Below are 19,269 nucleotides of genomic sequence, written 5' to 3'. Positions count from 1 at the left end.
TGTGTTATGAGTAAAAGTTACTGGTGCTACACAGGTTAGGTCTTTAGTGTTGGGGCTGCCAGTGAAGAATTATACTCATATCCAGAAATATGATTTTCTGTATTTTATATTGTCTAATCTATGCTAATATGGTCAATAGAATTTGACAAGTACTTTTAATATTGAGCCCTTATAGGAGTTGCAAAAATCTCTTTAGAAAATTAAGTCCTTTTAGCTTTTTCTAATTTGCATAATATTCTTTGTAACTCTGAAGTTTGTTATAACAAAATGCCAGAGGAATGATGTATCATATAAAGATGAAAGCTATTGTACCCAAAGTCTTAATATATATTAAAGGATATTGTCCTGTTAACTACAAAGTGTATATTCACTCACACACTGAAAGAATTACAGAAGTTTATTTGCTACATGCCCTACAGTCAAAAGGTTAAATTAATTTCCACAGAACTCTAGTTTTTCTTTGGCTGATAACACCACATATATTTATTTCTTGAAAATTTTTCTCTTGTCACTTCCATGGAGTTAGGAAAATGAGAACCTTTAGGTTCCCTTGTTATTCAGATAACATTTAAGCAACTACATATTTTACTTGCCTAATTAAGTCCCTCGATAAATTGATGAAAGAAATAAATTTTTACCATGGATTTCCCATGTAGCTTCAATTTCCTAGCTGTCAATAGCCAGCAAATGAATAGGAGATTACACTTTCTCTAATAGTGTCGTCTTGGTTATCTTTCTAATCTACTCAACTTTAGGACTTGGGTTGCCAGAGTGATCTCTCAGGTAATTCTAATTACTCTCACACATTGTTTTAAAGGAGATTGCTTTCAGTAGGGATGTGTGGGGTTTCACTAGAGAGAGGCATTTCTATTTTACCACTGCTAAACTCCCCATAGACACATCTATGCATTAAGCCAGTGTTCTCTTTGCTGAACCAAGAAAATCATCCATCCTAGTTTCTTCTAATTTCTTGCAGTTCCTAGATAACAGCATTTTCTTCCCAGGTTTCTCCTTTGCAAACACAATACCTCAAATAGAATGGTACAAGAACAAAACTGTATTTGAAGACATTTCTGACACAAAATGTAATTTGTAGTTGAACCCTTCACCATCAATTTATAAATTACTTTTAAAAATTATTCTTATGATGCAAAGTTGTAAATCTTTAATACAGGCTGGATACAAAATTAACTCACAAAAATCAGTATCCCTCCTATATACAGATGACATCCAAACTGAGAAAAAATCAGGGAAACAATATTTTTTACAATAGCCTCCCATGCTCAGGGATCAGAAAGAGTGATACAACAAGAATGACCATCCTACCAAAAGCAATCTACAGATTCAATGAAATACCCACCAAAATTCCAACTTTCCATTCTTTGCTGAACACACACACACACACACACACACACACACACACACACACACAAGCTACATCCTGACAACCATTTCCTCTCCTTCCCTTGCCTCCCACCAACTCCCCTTTGGTCTCTGCCCCACCCCTCCAAACACACATGCGCTCCTTCTCTGTTTCTGTTAAGAAAGAGGAAGTGTCTCCTGGGTATCAACAAAAGATGGCATATCAAGTTGAAGTAAGACTAAGCACCTCCCATTGTATTTAGGCTGGGCAAGGCAATCAAGTATGTGCAATAAGTTCCCAAGAGCCAGACCAAGTATTAGGGACTTCTCCTGCTCTCATTGTTAGGAGTCCCACAAACAGACCAAGCTACATAACTGTCATATATATGTAGGGAGACTAAGAGTCACATGCAGACTTCCTGGTTCTCAGTTCAGACACTGTGAGATCCTATGAGGCAGATAATTTTTTTCTGTGTGTTTCCTTGTGATGTCCTTGACGGATATGCCACATAGTTTATTGGAGGCTCTGTGATGACAGCTGGGGTAAACCCATTCTGGTCACAGATGGACAATTTAAGCTTCATATCCACTATTGCAAGGAGTCTTAGCTGGGGTCATTCTTCTAGATTCATGGCAGTTTCCGCTGTATCAGTTTTTTGACACCCCAAACATCCCCGTTTCTACTCATCTCTTTCAGCACCCTCTCCCTTCACCTACTCCACAACCAGATCTCCCAAGGTCCCATCCCTACCTACCACCAATATACCCAGACAATCTCTTCCCAAAAGGATCTATGTATCCCCCTGGGGCCCTCCTTGTTTCCTGGTCCTTCTGGGTCTGTGCATTGTAGTATGGTTATCCTTTATAGCTAATACCCGCTTATGAGTAAGTTTGTCTTTCTGGGTTTGGGTTACCTCATTCAGGATGATTGTTTTCTAGTTCCATCCACTTCCCTGCAAATTTCATCATGTCGTTGTTTTTAACAGCTGAGTAAAACTTCTTTGTGCAAATGTACCACATTTTCCTTATCCATTCTTTGGTTGAGATGTATCTAGTTTGTTTCTAGATTCTGGGTATTATGAATGAAGCTGCTTTGAACATAGTTGAGCAAGTGTCCATGTGGTATGATTTAGCATCCTTCTTGGGTGTGTGACCATCCTTGCGTATATGCTTAAGAGTGAAATAGCTGGATCTTAAGTTAGATTGATTCCCAATTTTCTGAGAAACCACCATACTGATTTCTAAAGTGGCTGTAGAAGTTTATACTCTCACCAGAAATGGAGGAGTGTTTCTCGTACACCACATCCTCTTCAGCTTAAACTATCACACGTGTTTTTTATTTTATTCATTCTTACAGGTGTATGATGGAATCTGAGAGTTATTTTTATTTTAATTTCCCTGATGTCTAAAGGTGATGAACTTTTCTTTAAGGGTTTCTCTGCCATTGAAGATTCTTCTGTTGAGAATTCTGTTTTGGGGTTTCTACTTAATTTTTTAATTGGATTATCTGTTTTTAATCTCTAACTTCTTGAATTCTTTATATATTTTGGAGATCATCCTCTGTGACATGTGGGGTTGGAGGAGATCATTTCCCATTCTGTAGGCTGCCATTATGACCTATTGTCAATGTAATTTATTGTGAAGAAGTTTTTCAGTTTTCTGAGGTCCCATTTGTTAATTGATGATTTTAGTATCTGTGTTACTGGTGTCCCACTCAGGAAGTTGTTCCTTTTGCCAATACATTCAAGGCTAGTTTGTACTTTTTCTTCTATCATGTTCAGTATAACTGGATTTATATAGAATTCTTTGATCCAAGTTATATAGAAAACTTGGACTTTGCTTTTGGCATGGGGATAGATATGGATCTATTTGCATTTTTCTATATGCTAAATTCCAGTTTAACCACCATCATTTTGTGAAGACACTATTTTTCCAGTGTATAACTTTGGCTTCTTTGTAAAATATCAAATGTTCATAGGTGTATGGATTTATCTCTGGATTTTCAATTCCATTCAATTGATTAATGTGTCTGTTTTTTATGCCAATATCATGCTGCTTTTATCACTATAGCTCTTTAGTAGTGCTGGAGCTCAGGAATGGTGATTCCTCAAGCAGTTTTCTTATAGCACAAGATTGTTTCAGCTATTCTGGATTTTTTGTTTTTCCCTATGAAATTGAGTATTATTCTCTTAAGGCCTTAAAAAATTATGTTGGACTTTTGATGGGGATTGCATTGGATCTGTAGATTACTTTTGTAAGATGGTAATTTTTACTATGTTAATTCTACCGACATGTGAGCATGACAGATTTTTCCATCTTCTGATATTTTCTACAATTTCTTTCTTCAAAGACTTTAAAATCAATCTTGTTTTATATGTCAATCCCATTTCCCTCTACCTTACCTCCTCCCCTGCCCCTCACCGACCACCTACCTATCCCATTCCCTTTCTGTTCCCCAGGGTGGGTGTGGCCTTCCATGGGGATCTTAAAATTCTGAAAGACTTGAAAATTTTGCCATACAGGTCTTTCACTTTCTTAGAGTTAACCCAACATATTTTATATTATTTGTGGCTTTTGTGAATGGTGCTGTTTTCCTGATTTCTTTGTCAGAACTTTTATTATTTGTATATAAGAGGGCCACTGATTTCTTTGAGATAATCTTGTATCCAGCCACTTTTCTAAAGGTGTTTATCAGCTGTAGGAATTTCCTAGTAAAATTTTTGGGGTCTCTTATGTATGCTGTCATGTATTCTGCAAATAGCAATACTTTGACTTCTTCTTTTCCAATTTGTATCCCCTTGAATTTCATTTGCTGTTTTATTGCTCTAGTTAGAACTTCTGGTAATATATTGAATAGATAGTGAAAGAGTGGTCAGCATTGTCTTGTTCCTGAATTAAGTGGAATTGCTTTGAGTTAGTCTATTTAATTTTTGTTGGATTCAACATACTGCATACTGGTTTTTTATATTTAAGTATATTCTTGTATCCATGATCTCTCGAATACTTTTATCATGAAGGGTTGTTGGATTTTGCCAAAGGCTTTTTCAACATCGAGTGAGATGATGATTTTTTTCTTCCACTGTATTTATATAGTGGATTATTGAAAGAGGTTTGAATGTACAACTTGCATCCCCTGGATGAAGCCCATTTGATCATGGTGAATGATCTTTTTGATGTGTTCTTGGATTTATTTTGACAGTATTTTATTGAATATTATTGCATCAAAGTTTATGAGAGAAAATAGACTGTAATTCTTTTTCTTTGTTGAGTCTTTGTGTGGTTTTCCTATCAGTGTAACTGTGGTCTCCTAAAAAGAATTTGGTAATGTTCCTTCTGTTTTTATTTTATGGAATAACTTAAGGAGTACTGGCATTAGCTCTTCTTTGATAATCAGGTATAATTTGTGATGTTCATGATTGGGAGATTTTTAATGAGTGCTTCTATTTCCATAGGTGCTATAGTTCTTTCTAAATTGTTTATCTGATGTTGGTTTAATTTTTGTATGTGGTATCTGTCAAAAATTTTTTCCATTTCTTTTAGATTTTCCAATTTTGTAGAATATAGGTTTTGAAGTATGACCTAATGATTCTCTGGATTTTCCCAGAGTCTGTTGTTATTTACCATGTCTTGTTTTTTATTGTGTCGATTTGGATATTCTGTCTCCACCCTTGAGTTAGTTTGGATAAGGATTTGTCTAACTCATTGATTTTTCTCAAAGAACCAACTCTTTGTTGCATTGATTCTTTGTACTGTTCTTCTTTTTATTTCGTTGATTTCAGCCCAGAGTTTGATTATTTCCTGCTGACTACTCCTCTGAAGTGTTTGCTTCATTTTGTTCTAGAGCTTTCATGTGTGCTGTGAAGTCGCTAGAATGGAATTTCTAAAGAAAAAAGAAGGGAATATGATACAGAAATGAATACTTTTCATTGGTATGGATTTTAGTTTATTGATACAAATTCAGGATCAATTTTATATGTATAGTTTTACTCTTGTTTACATATTTTATTCATACAGCTCATTTAAAACTATAATATATAATTAAATACAGATGTCAGATAGTCACTTGTAATAGTGAAAACTTATAGTTATGCTTGTTAAGTTTTCTACATATGCAGAGATATATTTCAAATGGACAGGTATTCTTCAAAACCTTTCAATGACCTACAAAATATTGCATTGAAAATGGATTATTAGGATTTTCATGACAATGACACTGTTTCTGGCAACATCAGTTATGTCAGAGAGGAAGATGGGCATCTTATAAACTCCTTATGGAGTTTTCCTTCAACCTGGTCGGGATAACCATTTAGACAAGAAACTGCTCTTGCTTGGATGGTTGACCGCATGTTGTCCAAACTGGACAAGCAGGTTACAAAGAGAAGCAACTGCTGACCTTGCCAAGGGACAGAATTGTCCTTCAAGATTCCTGCTTCACAGATAATTCTGTCAGACACATTTAGTCTATAGACTAAAGGGAGATGCCCCAACATTACAGAGAAACATTGGGTGACTGTCCAGGCAGCAAGATGTCTTTGTCAGTTCTAGAGTTGATATATTATTCTTCTGGAGTCTTTGGAGTTGAAGACAGAGAGTTATGGTTATGGTTTTCCTTGGTTATGATAAAACATAAGTTATATATAAATAAATCTCTAGACTCACAAAGGAAGGATAGATGATAAAATATTTTCTTTAAATTTTGACAAGTAAAATGGACTAAATGTTGTTAATGATAACTCTTGTTTGATAACTGTTTTATTATATATATTTTTAGTATATTAAGCTAAAATTTTCCTTTTTATTTAGACAGAAGAAGAGATCATTGGGATGTCCTTCTGTACCCTGTGAATATGTTTCTCTTATTGGTTGATGAATAAAGTTGTTTCAGCCAAGGCATAGGCAGTATGTAGCTAGGCAGGAAGTATAGTCAGGGCTACACAACTAGGAGAATGCTTGGAAGAGGAATGCAGGGAGTGAGTCACCAGGGAGATGCCATATAGGTTGGACCAAGGGATCCAGGCATCACTAGTAAGCCAAAAACATGTGAAGATACACAGATTAATAGCAATGGCTTAATAATTAAGAGAGAACTACCCAATAAGAAGCCTGAGCCATAGGCCAAACAGGTAATAATTAATATAAACTTCTGTATGTTTATTTGGGACTAAACAGCTGTAGGACTGAGTCAGATGGAAACGTCCATAAATACAGCAGAATTGAGAAATGTCACCACTGCAGCTGGCAGGCAGGTCACTCACCAGCTTGTCAACTTGTGAGGGGTACTGAAGATCAGTGATATTCCTCTTGAATTGGGGCAGGGCCAATTCTAGTTCTGAGACAGAAGGGGATGGTCAAAGGACAAGAGGTTCATTCACTGGTTTTGGTTGCTGTGGTCTTTGCCTTAGTGCTAGAAGTCTTTTGGGGGAAGACCTAACAACAACTATGCAAGGGAAAAGGTGGAATGGCATTGGCCTGTGGAAGAGTCACTGAACAGAATTCAGAGAGGGGTTCAGTTCTACAGGTAGGGGAGTCATTCACCACTTCTGGGTTGTGTGACCTAGACTTGCTTTGTAGAAGTCTTCTGGAGTTTGGGAGAAGACTCAGCAGTGGGTTTTGGGACCAGCTTGCATGGCATCAGCTTGGGAAAGGGTTGTTGAGCATAGATTCTAAAGAGGGGTGCAGTTATCCTGGCATTCAGATCACTTACCTGTTCTGGCTGGTGTGATTGGTACCTCAGTGGTGGAAGACTTCTGGGATTGTTATATGTGTATATAGGGCCATCAGCAGCAAGGCCAAAGATGAGCTGAAAATATGTGGGTTTGGAGAAGGTTTGTAAGGGTAGAGTCCAGGTAGGGGTACCTTTTTACTGATCTTTAAAAGACAATTTTCAGATTAATATGGAAATACAAATGCACATACATACACAAAACAAGGATAGCTTAAAAAATTCCCAAATATTAAAATAACCAGGGAAGATTATTACTATGCCTGATTTTAAATTGTACTACAGAGTCAAGGAAATAAAAACAGTCTGTTAATGGCACAAATCAAAGATGTCAATCAGTGGAATCCAATGAGAGACTCAGATATATAACCATACACCTATGGACACCTAGTTTTTAATAAAGAAGCTAGAATTACATACTAGAAAAACAAAGTATCTTCAGCAAATGGTGATGGTAAAACTGGGTGACTGCCTATGGAACCACCCAAATAGATCTATACTTATCACTCTGCATAAAACTCAACTCCAAAATGGATCAAAGACCTCAGAATAAAATAAAACCAGATAAAATGGACCCAATAGAAGAGAAAAGGAAGAACGGCTTTGTACCCATTTGTACAATAAAATACTTTCTGAATAGAACACCATTAGTATAAGCACTAAGATCATCAATTAATAAATAGAACCGCATGAAATTGAAAAATTTCTGCATGGCAAATAATGCAATCATTCTGACAAAGTGACAGCCTTCAGATGAAAGAGGATTTTTACCAACTCTATATCTGATAGAGAGCTAATATCCAAAATATTTAAAGAATTAGAAAAAACATAGATACCAAAGGAAAATAACTGAATTGTAAAATAAGGTGCAGATCTAAACAAAAAATTCTCAAAAAAGAAAACTGAAATTGCTTTAATAAAGAATGAATAAGTTAAATAGACTTGGAAAGTTGTAGAAAATGATAAATTATTCCAAAATACTCAAGAAAACAAAATAAGTTCTCAGAATTTTCCATTCTGACAAGAAAGAGGCAATAACTAATATTCTTTTCACTCATTCACTATGTAATAAAATACAGCGACAACAAGTTCTACTTGCAAAGGCCTTCAAAAGGATGAGCTCAGAAATGAAGAGATGAAAGAGAAACCTCTGCCACAACTCAGTCATCATAGACTCCACTTAAATATAATTAAAGATGAGAGGAATATTGTCATCCAACAGAAAAAAATTATAATATAAACACTGAAGTACAGAGATAATAGCAAAGGTAATTTAAAATTGATAAATTTAATGTCAGAAAATTGAAGCATGTAGCTTTTTACTCTAAAGGAAACTACTAGTGGACTGCAATAGTCATTTGAGAGTATAACAAATTAGCCTCAGGAAGGGGAGGAGTGGGATCTAGAAGAGAGTAGAAGTATACTAATGAAGCCTACACCTAGAGTGAACGATCAATACAAACTCCCAAAAATGGCTCTTATTTTATAATCTTACCATAATAAAGTTAACTACAAATGGAAATTATTAAGGTACCTAAAAGAGCATTTAGGAAAATACAAAACAAACACCACCTTATGGTCAATGAAAGAGGAGATAAATATCAAAGGAAACGATCATATGAGTGACTTCAACAAGACAGCATAACAGCAAATATCCTGCCCATATACCTCCATAGCAAGGATAATATAACAATTATCTACAGAAAAGCATATCTTTGTGGGCAATAGTGTTCCAGAGACAAAAGTGTAAAATCCTATGGAGTCAAAGGCTAAGAAGTGTTTACACAAAACTCTAAGCAAAACATACAATTGTTATTTTGCTAAACGGACATGTTTTCAAACTTGTTTGACATGATCTTGTTTTTACTGTGTCTCTCAGTCTTCCTCAGAGAATCTTCTTACTGCAGAGGTGTCAGTGAAGGCAGAGACGTATAACTGGTCCCACTGACAACACTAAGTAATCATTGAGTGGTTGGCCCTAAAGTGAACATCTATATTGCCCCTCCAAGGCATCCATGCTTAGATCACATCACAGAAAAGGGTGTGGAAACCCATACTGTATATGATATCTTCTGGGCATGACACGTTGTTTGCACACATCATTTCATAACTGCTGTAGTTACTGGCATGAAAACTGACCCATGAACATTACATTATGGATGAGGTAGGGCTCCCAAGACACCATGACTTCCTGGAATCCTATCATCAGTTAATAGTTTTTCTGGTATAAGGGAAGTAGGGATGCCATTTTCTTTGATGACATAGCCATTAACAAGTTTCCCATGCTCCAGTAAATAACCTCTCTTTTTGCTATGCTCATGTAAACAACCTTAATTTAAACCCAGTGGGTCACACATACACAATATAGACATAATATAGAGTGATTGTGTGGCTGGCTAAGCTTATATGGCATAAAGTTTGAACATTAGAAGAATAGAGGAAAAGTGGTGAAAGAGAATAATGGAGGTGAGTGAAATCCTTAAAATACTAATATATATATATATATATATATATATATATATATATATATATGTATATGTGTGTGTGTGTGTGTGTGTGTGTGTGTGTGTGTGTGTGAAATTTTATAGAATATCAATTTTAAAAGGCGTTTTCACTAACCAGAGTAATTCTAATACTGGGAAAAATCCCAATCACAGATTTTCCTTTTTCTTATATTAATAAGATACATTACCATACTTAGAAGAAGCTATCTGCACCTCCACCACCCATTTGAGTAACATATCCATCAATCTACATTCTGACAGTGATCCTGAAGCAACCCATGTCTTGGCTTCAGAGATTCACTCAATATAGAAATGGTCCTGCTTGACAGACAGAAAGGAATACACAGATATTCACAGTCCCATACACCATGACCTCGATCTGACTCCAGATCCTGAAGAATCTCTGAGACCCCTTGCCCTGGCCTCATCATCCATCCTTCAGGACAATGCTGGGAATTTACTAGAAGGTATAGCTATCCATGTCCTCTGATGAAAACTTGTATATCTTGTTTGATTATAGCAAGAAATAACACAATGACTTGGTTAATATCCATATTATCCATGCTGTGTGAGAACCCTGCATTTTCAAGGACCCACTCATTGACTAAAAGGAGGATTTCTATGTTCCTAGCAGATAATATACCAAAACTAAGCAGGAAGCTGCAAAGAAGCTACCTATAGATCATAATATGACATGAATATCAAATCAATGGTTCACAGGTCACACAGAATTTGGCAAATCTGGCATCATCAAAACAAACAATAAATACCACCAGAGTAACTGACCCCACAAGAAATGATGATTAACAAATTGAAAATGAAAACACCACTCTTAAAGATGCTCAATAATATGATATTACATTGATACAGAACATTGAAGGGCAATTAACTAAAGCTAGAAAAAATAGACAAAATAGCAAAGAAATAGAAATGATACAAAACAAACAGAATTACAGATGCAGAAGAGTAAATCAAATCTATAGAATTTAATAAATAGCAACAACAGACTATGGAACAGATAAATAGATAAATAAGCACCATAAAATAAATAAGTAATTACTAGAAATACATGAGACATACATATTTATGATATCTATCACATATTAAACTTGCTCAGATCTAATAAGACTGAATAGAAACCCATAGGTGGGAGGGAATGATTCTCAAGTAAATATCACACACACACACACACAGAGAGAGACAGACAGACAGACAGACAGACAGACAGACAGACAGACAGACAGATATAGATATATATCAGATCTGTTGAGCCTGAAAAGAAGACTGTAGGTAAAGGGAGATTATTTCTCAAGTAAATGTAAACCCTTAAATATAGCTAAAACAAAGTTTAAATTCAATATTAAAAACTAAGGATATCCTTACTAGATTGATACTGAGTACAATATCAAATACACAGAGTATACTATAATACCAAGATTTAAGCTCAGGGCAAAAAACATCAGCTATAGTCAACCAAACTTTCAACAGTAATAGTGTAGTTCATAACAAATTTAGGACACTAGTGCTCAAGTGTCCTAAAGCAGTTCCTGAATTAATCTCATAAAAAGTTATAAGCTGACTATAGGTGAGTCATCACAGGAAAAACAGTGAAAATGGTATTATGTGCTTATCATGTTTGGAGACAAGAAATTAATACCATTATCATAGACAATAGGGAATGAATATAACCACCTGGAAATGCCAAGGCCATTGACAACATTAAAACTTCTACATTCTGTTATAGGCCAGAGAAAAGAGATATAAAATTACAAAATATTTTGAAAATTTTAGTCACAATTGGGTTTGGGATTTTATGCAGTATAATAAGACACAAATTATTATAAAATAGTAATCAGATCTATTTGCTAATTCTCACAAACTCTTGAATGTAAAGTACAGCCCACTGGAAAACTAATTTTTAAATATCACCCCGGATCTCTCTGGGCCTGCGTCTACTTAGAGTGGACCTGCCCAGGCAGGGAGGAGTTCCCTGAGGTGGAAACACATCACTCTTCCTTCACCCTGATGCCACCGTACCAACCCCTACCGAGTGAGCAGACTACCAGGAGAGACAAGACCATCCAGAACTGCAAACACTGAAGTCTTGGCCCACAAACACCACCTGGTGACAAGAGGAGATAGAGATTCCCCACCTGCACCCACTGGAAGAAGAGATGGGAAGAACAGAATAAGAACACACTCAAAACCAAAAAGGCCAATATGACACCACCAGAGTCTGGCTAAATATATACAATGGAAAAAAGAAAGCATCTTCTACAAATGGTGCTGGTACTACTGGATTCGGACATGCCAATGATTGCAGATAGATCCATATCTGTCACCAAGAACAAACCTTAAGTCCAAATGGATCAAAGATCTCAACATAAATCCAGCCACACTGAATCTTCTAGAACAGAAATTGGGAGATACCCTTGAACGAATTGGTAAAGGAGACCACTTCCTGAACATTACAACAGTAGCACCAACATTGAGATCTACAATTAATAAATGGGACCTCCTGAAACTGAGAAGCTTCTGTAAAGCAAAGGACACAGTCAGTAAGACAAAACGACAGCCCACAGAAATGGGAAAAGATCCTCCCCAACCCAACATCTGACACAAGGCTGATTTCCAAAATATACAAGGCACTCAAGAAGCTAGCCACCAAAACACCAAACAATGAAATTAAAAAGTGAGGTGCACAACTAAATAGAGAATTCTCAACAGAGGAATCTGAAATGGCTGAAAGACCCTTAAGAAAATGCTCAAAATCCTTGGCCATCAGAGAAAGGCAACTCAAAGCAACTCTGAGATATCTTACTGTCCAGAATGGCTAAAATCAATAACACCAATGACAATCTATGCTGGAGAGGATGTGGAGAAAAAGGAACATTCCTCCATTGCTGGTGGGAGTGAAAACTTGTAAGACCACTTTGGAAATTAGTATGGTGGTTGCTCATAAAAATGGGAATCAATCTACCTCAAGATCCAGTCATTCCTCTCTTGGGTATATACCCAAATAGTTCATGTTCATACAATAAGGACATATGTTCAACCATGTTCATAGCAGCATTGTTTGTAATAGCCAGAACCTGGAAGCAACCTCTATGCCCCTCAACTGAAGAATGGATGAAGAAAATGTGTTACATTTATATAATGGAGTTTATAATTTATATAATGGAGTACTACTCAGCAGAAAAAAGGCAATGGAATCTTGAAAATCGCAGGCAAATGGATGGAACTAGAAGAAACCATATTGAGTGAGGTAACCCAGTCAAAAAAGGACAAACATGGTATGTACTCACTCGTATATGAATTTTAGCCATAGAGCAAAGGATTACCAGCCTACAATTCTCTTCACCAAAGAAAACTAGGAAACAAGAAAACTCTTGGACCTTGGAGAATGGGAAGGGCCAGGATCTCCTGAGCTAATTGGGAGCATGAGGGTAGGGGAGAGGGAGCTGCCAGAATGAGAGGAGGAGAAGAGGAGGGAAGAAGAGGAAATGAAGGATCAGAAATGTTGAATTGGGGGAAGAATAGAGGAGAACAAGATTAGAGATACCATATCAGAGGGAGCCATTATAGTTCCAAGGAGAGATCTGGCACTAGGGAGATTTCCAGAGATCTACAAGGATGACACGAACTGACAATATAGGCAATGGAGGAGAGGATACTCTAAATGCCCTTCTCCTATAATGAGACTGATTTCTACTTTATATGCCATCCTAGAGCCCTCATCCGGTGGCTAATGGAAGTAGAGGCAGACACCCACATATATACACTGAACTGTATTCTGGAACCCAGTTGCAGAGAGGGAGGAATGAAGATCAAATTTGTGGGTACCAGGCTGGTGAAACCCACAGAAACAGCTGGCCTGAACAAGGGGGAGCACATGGACCCCAGACTGCTGTCTGGGATGCCAGCAAGGGACTAATACAGACTTGTGAATATGGATGTCAATGAGAAAATCTCGGCACTCTATGGGGCCCCTGGTAGTGGATCAGTATTTTTCCCTGGTGTAAGAAGGGACTTTGAGAGTCCATCCCACATGAAGGGATGCTCTCTTGGCCTGGACACATGGGGGAGGGACTAGGCCCGGGCAGGATGATGTGGTGGACTTTGGAGAGCCCCTGTCGATGGCCCTACCCTCCTTGGGAAGTTGAGGGGGAATAGGGTGGGGGGTACAGATGTTGGGGATGGGCGATGGAGGGAGAGGGATAAGGGATTGTCATGTGAAGCAAGCTTGTTCCTAATTTGAACTAATAAAAACAAATCAAAAAATTATCTGTCTGTATACTCAATGTTCCATTATGCAGGCAACAAATCAGATCTCTCCTTCTCAGATTAATAATGCATACTCCAACTACAGGACATTTCATCAGCGTGCCGTTACCTTATTTCTTCACAACCTTACAAAAAATCAGGTGATATTTCAAAGCAATTATCAGGAAATTTGAGGTGAAAATGTAGCCAAGTGATTTGGCAGCTGTACAGAACAAAAGGGGTCCCTTGGGATCAGGACTATGACTAACATCAGAGATGCATCTTTTATCCCATTGCAAAGGACTTCATCATGCAGCTATTGACATGTTTCAAGGAAAGAAATATGTAGCTTGTTATAATCCCCCAAACTGAAATAGGAACAGCTTTTGTCTTCTTTGTTTCTTTTTCTTTTTATCTAAATGTCCATGAGGAGGAAAAACTTAAATAATTTTGGAAACTATTAAGGTACACTTTTAGAATTTATTGATATAAAACTTTTAGTTAAAGCTTGAAATACAGAACAGACCCTTTATTTTTCAATAATTAAATCACATTTTAGTTGAGATAAAATAGTAAGCAATGCTAATCTCTTAGAAATGCCTTCAAATTAACAATGAGTTCATGCTTCTTTCTTTTGTTCATCCTCATAATGTAGAGAAAATAGCAGACGGGCGGTGGTGGTGCATGCCTTTAAACCCAGCACTCAGGAGGCAGACACAGGTGGATCTCTGTGAGTTTGAGGACAGCCTCATCTATAGAATGAGTGCCAGGATAGGCTCCAAAGCTGAACAGAGAAACCCTGTCTTGAAAAAACAAAAAAACAAAAACAAAATAAAGTGTATATTGAGGTCATACAAAAGAACTTAAATTATGGGACCCATGGTGTTAATGAGCAACCAATTAAATGCTAGAATGAGATATGGATGCAACCCTATGTAAAATTATTCAGATCTGAGCTCAGTCAATAAATTTACTGTGTAAGCAGCAAAATCATTTTTACAAATATTTTTTAAACTAATTATAAATCTTATCCTATCAGAAATGTCATATTTACATTTTGGTAACACAACAGTCTATTTAAGAGAAAGAATTCATCAAAATCACTATTGGAGAGGTGTGTCTTTGTTTGGATTCTGTTGCTGTGATGAGACATTGACAAAGGCAACATGGAGAAGAAAAGAGAGTATTTGCCTTTCAAGGTTACATTTCAACATCAAGGGAAACCAAGGTAGAAACTCAAAGCAGGAACAGAAGATGACCATGGTGGGGCACTGCTTACTGACCTTCAAGTGGCTTACTCATTTACCTTCCACATTCAGCTCAGGTCAAAGAGCCCTGAGATAACAAAACTGCCCACAGTGGGCTGTGCTTGATTGCTACAACAATTACAAATCAAAGACATGCTGCAGACAGGAGTACAAGCCAATATGGTGAAGGTATTTCCCTCACTGAGGTTCTCTCTTCCTAGGTATGTTGATAGCCAGAGTTAGCCATCATGAGGAGGGTGAAAGATAACTTCATTTTGATAATAGTACTAATAAAAACAGGAATACTTGATATTTGTGGACTACTTAGGCTGTGTCTATTTTCCATGACTTTTATATGTAATATTTTTATTTTCTTTTTACTACACTTTACTGAAGCATTTTATTATGTCTCTGTTCCAGAAATTTCTCAGTATTACTTTTTTGAGTGTCACAAAGTTAGTAAGTAAACTATTATAAACACACAGAAATACTCTCCCTGTTTTTCCTCACAAGCACTGCAGTGTTTGACTGCATCAGTGCATACATATTTGAAGACACCACAGGAAGTTTACTTATGATAGAAGACTAATGAGTCACACTTGCTAATTACATCATTTGATAATAAGTTATATTCAACTCAGAGCAACTGCTGATAATTCCGTCTGCACATGGCTCTTTCTGATAAAGTTATATATAAAATCTCAAATTAGGTTGAATCACAGTTGTTTGTGGCTTTAGAATCAGAACAATAGAGATTTATTGTTAATGAATAATATTCTGTAATGTTTCAGTAGTATAACACACAGATCATAACTTGGTGTTCTTTAAGGAATATGACTGTTCTATTACAGTTATTTGTAATGATGCCCATTTGTTAAACAATGCTTTTGTTCCTTACAGCAATGTGCTTGTCACTTCTGATCTCCCTTAAAAAAATGACTCAGATTTCTTTTCCTTTTTTTCCTGAAGAGATTTCCACATATGCTGAATCTCTGAAATAATTTTGCTACCAATTTTGAATTTTGAGTTTTTCTATAAATTGATAGCCAATATTCTATGTTATCATCATGATCAAAATGATATTATAAAACATATACAATTCATGAAATGGCTAATTCATGTTAATTAACAAATATCCTTCACAGATATCATTTCTGTGCAAATATCACAAAAATCCACTCTGGTTTTTTTCCAATGATACACTGTACCATCAATAATTATAGGCATCTTTACTACAATTTATACATTACAAAAAACAAGGTATTTTCTTCATGATTTAGAAAGTCACTGTAACCCTGCATATACTGAACAAAATTCATAAGAAAATATTGAAGGTGAACAGAAGAGAAAATGTACAGGAAGATCAAAGAAAGCATCCATTAGTAGCATGTGATCTTATACTCACGTAGAATAATTAACAGGAATTAACAGAAATTCAAGCTGCAAAAAGTATGAGAAGTACAGAAAGCCGTGTCCCTTCAAAATTTCAGAACATATAAGTGCTTATTATCTTTCATATGCTCATGCCAAATTTCAACTCACTTTGACATTGAGAGCATGTGGTCTAGGAAGACAGATAGAAGGAACATCCAGAGGGGGCCAAGATAAGTGGCATCTATAAGGTTACCATGGATGCTTCCTCTTCCTTCTAAATTTAGAAACATTCTGCAAAAGCTCATGGGCTTCCAGGTACATCTATTAATAATTCTAGCCTTTGCCCATACCAATACTCTCAACAGTTTGCTACTTAGCTTCAGTGAATTTTGTTATCATTGTCAAGTTCATGTTATTTTAACCAACCTTTTGTTTTGTTTTCATTTTGTGTCGAATACTACATATTCAATGTTGAAAACTGAGAAACAAAAAGATTTTTCAAACAGAAGATTTTGAACATTTGTCTATCTCAAAGCAACCTCATATTCTTGAAAAATGTATCTCTTATTTTATTTGTGATTCCTATATTATGTCTTGCTGTTTTGTGTGGATTATATGTTTTCAAAAATAACCAAAATGTCAGGTTTCTCACAGGATGAGAAGATCATTCATGGTGTATTTTTCATAGGGTAGTTGAAATAAATAGAGATTTAAAAGCTAAAATTCAATATAGAATAGTAATTTCTTCAACAAGGTTAACATTTTAGAAATTATGCTTAGAAATGTAATTACTTGATTACAGAAAACATAGTTTAGGTATCCTAATTTACATCATCATATGAAAATTATATTATTTCACATTTTGCACTATTTGAGAAGTCTCCAGCCCTCAAGACATTTAAAAAAGAAGTATGCCTTTGTATTCGGTTCTAAATTAATGGATAAAAATTGGCCACCCATAATCTTTAATTTATTTTCTTTTATTATTTATATTATTATGAAAACTTCTTATCTATTCAGTTTTCTTCATTTTTTCACGCTTTTCCCTTTCTTTTATCAAAGTAATAAGCTTTGCTTAATTTTATTAATTATCACATGTTCTAAAAGCATAACTTATTAAATGTGTTTAAGTATTGTTAATCAACTTATTTATGTTTTTATTAATTCCATATATAGCTGCAATTCATTATATTGTAAATGCAGTTACCCAGACTAAAGACCACGTCTCTTCATTCTGTGTAACTTCTGTGGGATAGGTAACTTTTACTTTTTTGTGATTGTTGCAAACTCTAATCATGAAGTGTTTTCATTATTATTTTGTTACTTACCGACATCATCTCTGCATTTCTCTTATTTCAACTCTAGCTTTAGCTCCCAGTGAATAGCCTATGGTATCCATGTTGCATAAGCTACTTTCAGTATGCACTTACATCAGCAACAACAAACACAAAAACATACTCTCTCCTGATAATCTCCTTCATTATTTCAACACAAGAAAACCAGAGTTTCATCAAGAAAGACATGCCCATATTTGGTATATGGAATCAAGTTGAAGTTTTTGTCTGAGACAAAAACATGAGGTAGTGTTATACCCAAAGATGTAAATCACTCATTAATACTTATGGATTACATCGATTATACTTATATGCTTATTAATACTTATAAGCATAACTAATACTTATGTTATTGCTTATGGAATACAAATTCAACAAGAAACACATCTGTGGCTTTCATGATGTCCACCTGCATTTCTTTGTCTGTCCACATAGCTGTGATGTGTTGTTGCTGCAGCCAAATTCCCAGCATGGACCATTGGTCTCTGTTTTCCATGCTGCAGTAGGTGCAGGGCAAACACCACTGGAAATATTGTTATAAAATGGTCTATGGAACCTATTATTTATCCTATTCATTTTCAACAACTTTCACTGAAGCCTCTAGAGCCACTTCAGAGGAGACATTTGTCATAGCAAAGTCTTAATGAAATCTTGGGAAGGACGGGCCTCTAAGGAAATGACAAGATACCTAGTCTACAGGGACCTGTGGACTTATGTGACAGTTTACCTACAGAAATTCATTTTTGATAAAGAAAACCTTAAAATGGATTTTTATCTTTTCCTTTATTTTAAGTAGCTTCCTTTTGTTAAGGAAAATTGGATAAGGGATACCAGGGGGCTTTTAAATGCCTGCTTATTGCACATAGCAATTTGCTGATGCAGACTGAGACACAGACTATACTTGAAAACAACATGTAAGAAGTCTTTTCATTTGATAGATACTTCAAGGAGATTTTAAACATCACCTCATTATTTAAAACAATAAAGGGTATAGCCATATTGAAAAGTTAATTTTTAACAATGCCATAAAGAGACAGTTATAACTAACTGTTGAAAAATCACAACAGGGCTTAGGAGGAAAGATTATGCATGTGCATTGATACAACACTGAATCATACTGTCAGAAGTGCCACGCCTCTCCCATGTTATGAGTGCTGCAGAAAGGTGAAGCTTTTCTTTTAGTTTAAATCAACTTAACCTTCCCTTTGTCTTCATTAAATATTTAACACCTGACATCCGTAGAGTTCCTGCCGAGCACATCAGCATCCTTATCTATCTAGTTCACACATCTTTTCTTTCCATGCTCAAAATGGTCCTGTCACACATTCTTCAAACCTGGACACTTATGAGAAGAATGGGAACACAGCTCTACACCAGACTGATTCCAAACATGAAGACACATTGACATCATCTTTGGGAGACTCCATTGCACCAATAATTCCCCTAGGGCATTTCTCTATTTT

Source organism: Cricetulus griseus (assembly GCF_003668045.3).
Source record: "Cricetulus griseus strain 17A/GY chromosome 1 unlocalized genomic scaffold, alternate assembly CriGri-PICRH-1.0 chr1_0, whole genome shotgun sequence".
Lineage (NCBI taxonomy): Eukaryota > Metazoa > Chordata > Mammalia > Rodentia > Cricetidae > Cricetulus > Cricetulus griseus.
This window is presented reverse-complemented; position numbering follows the sequence as displayed.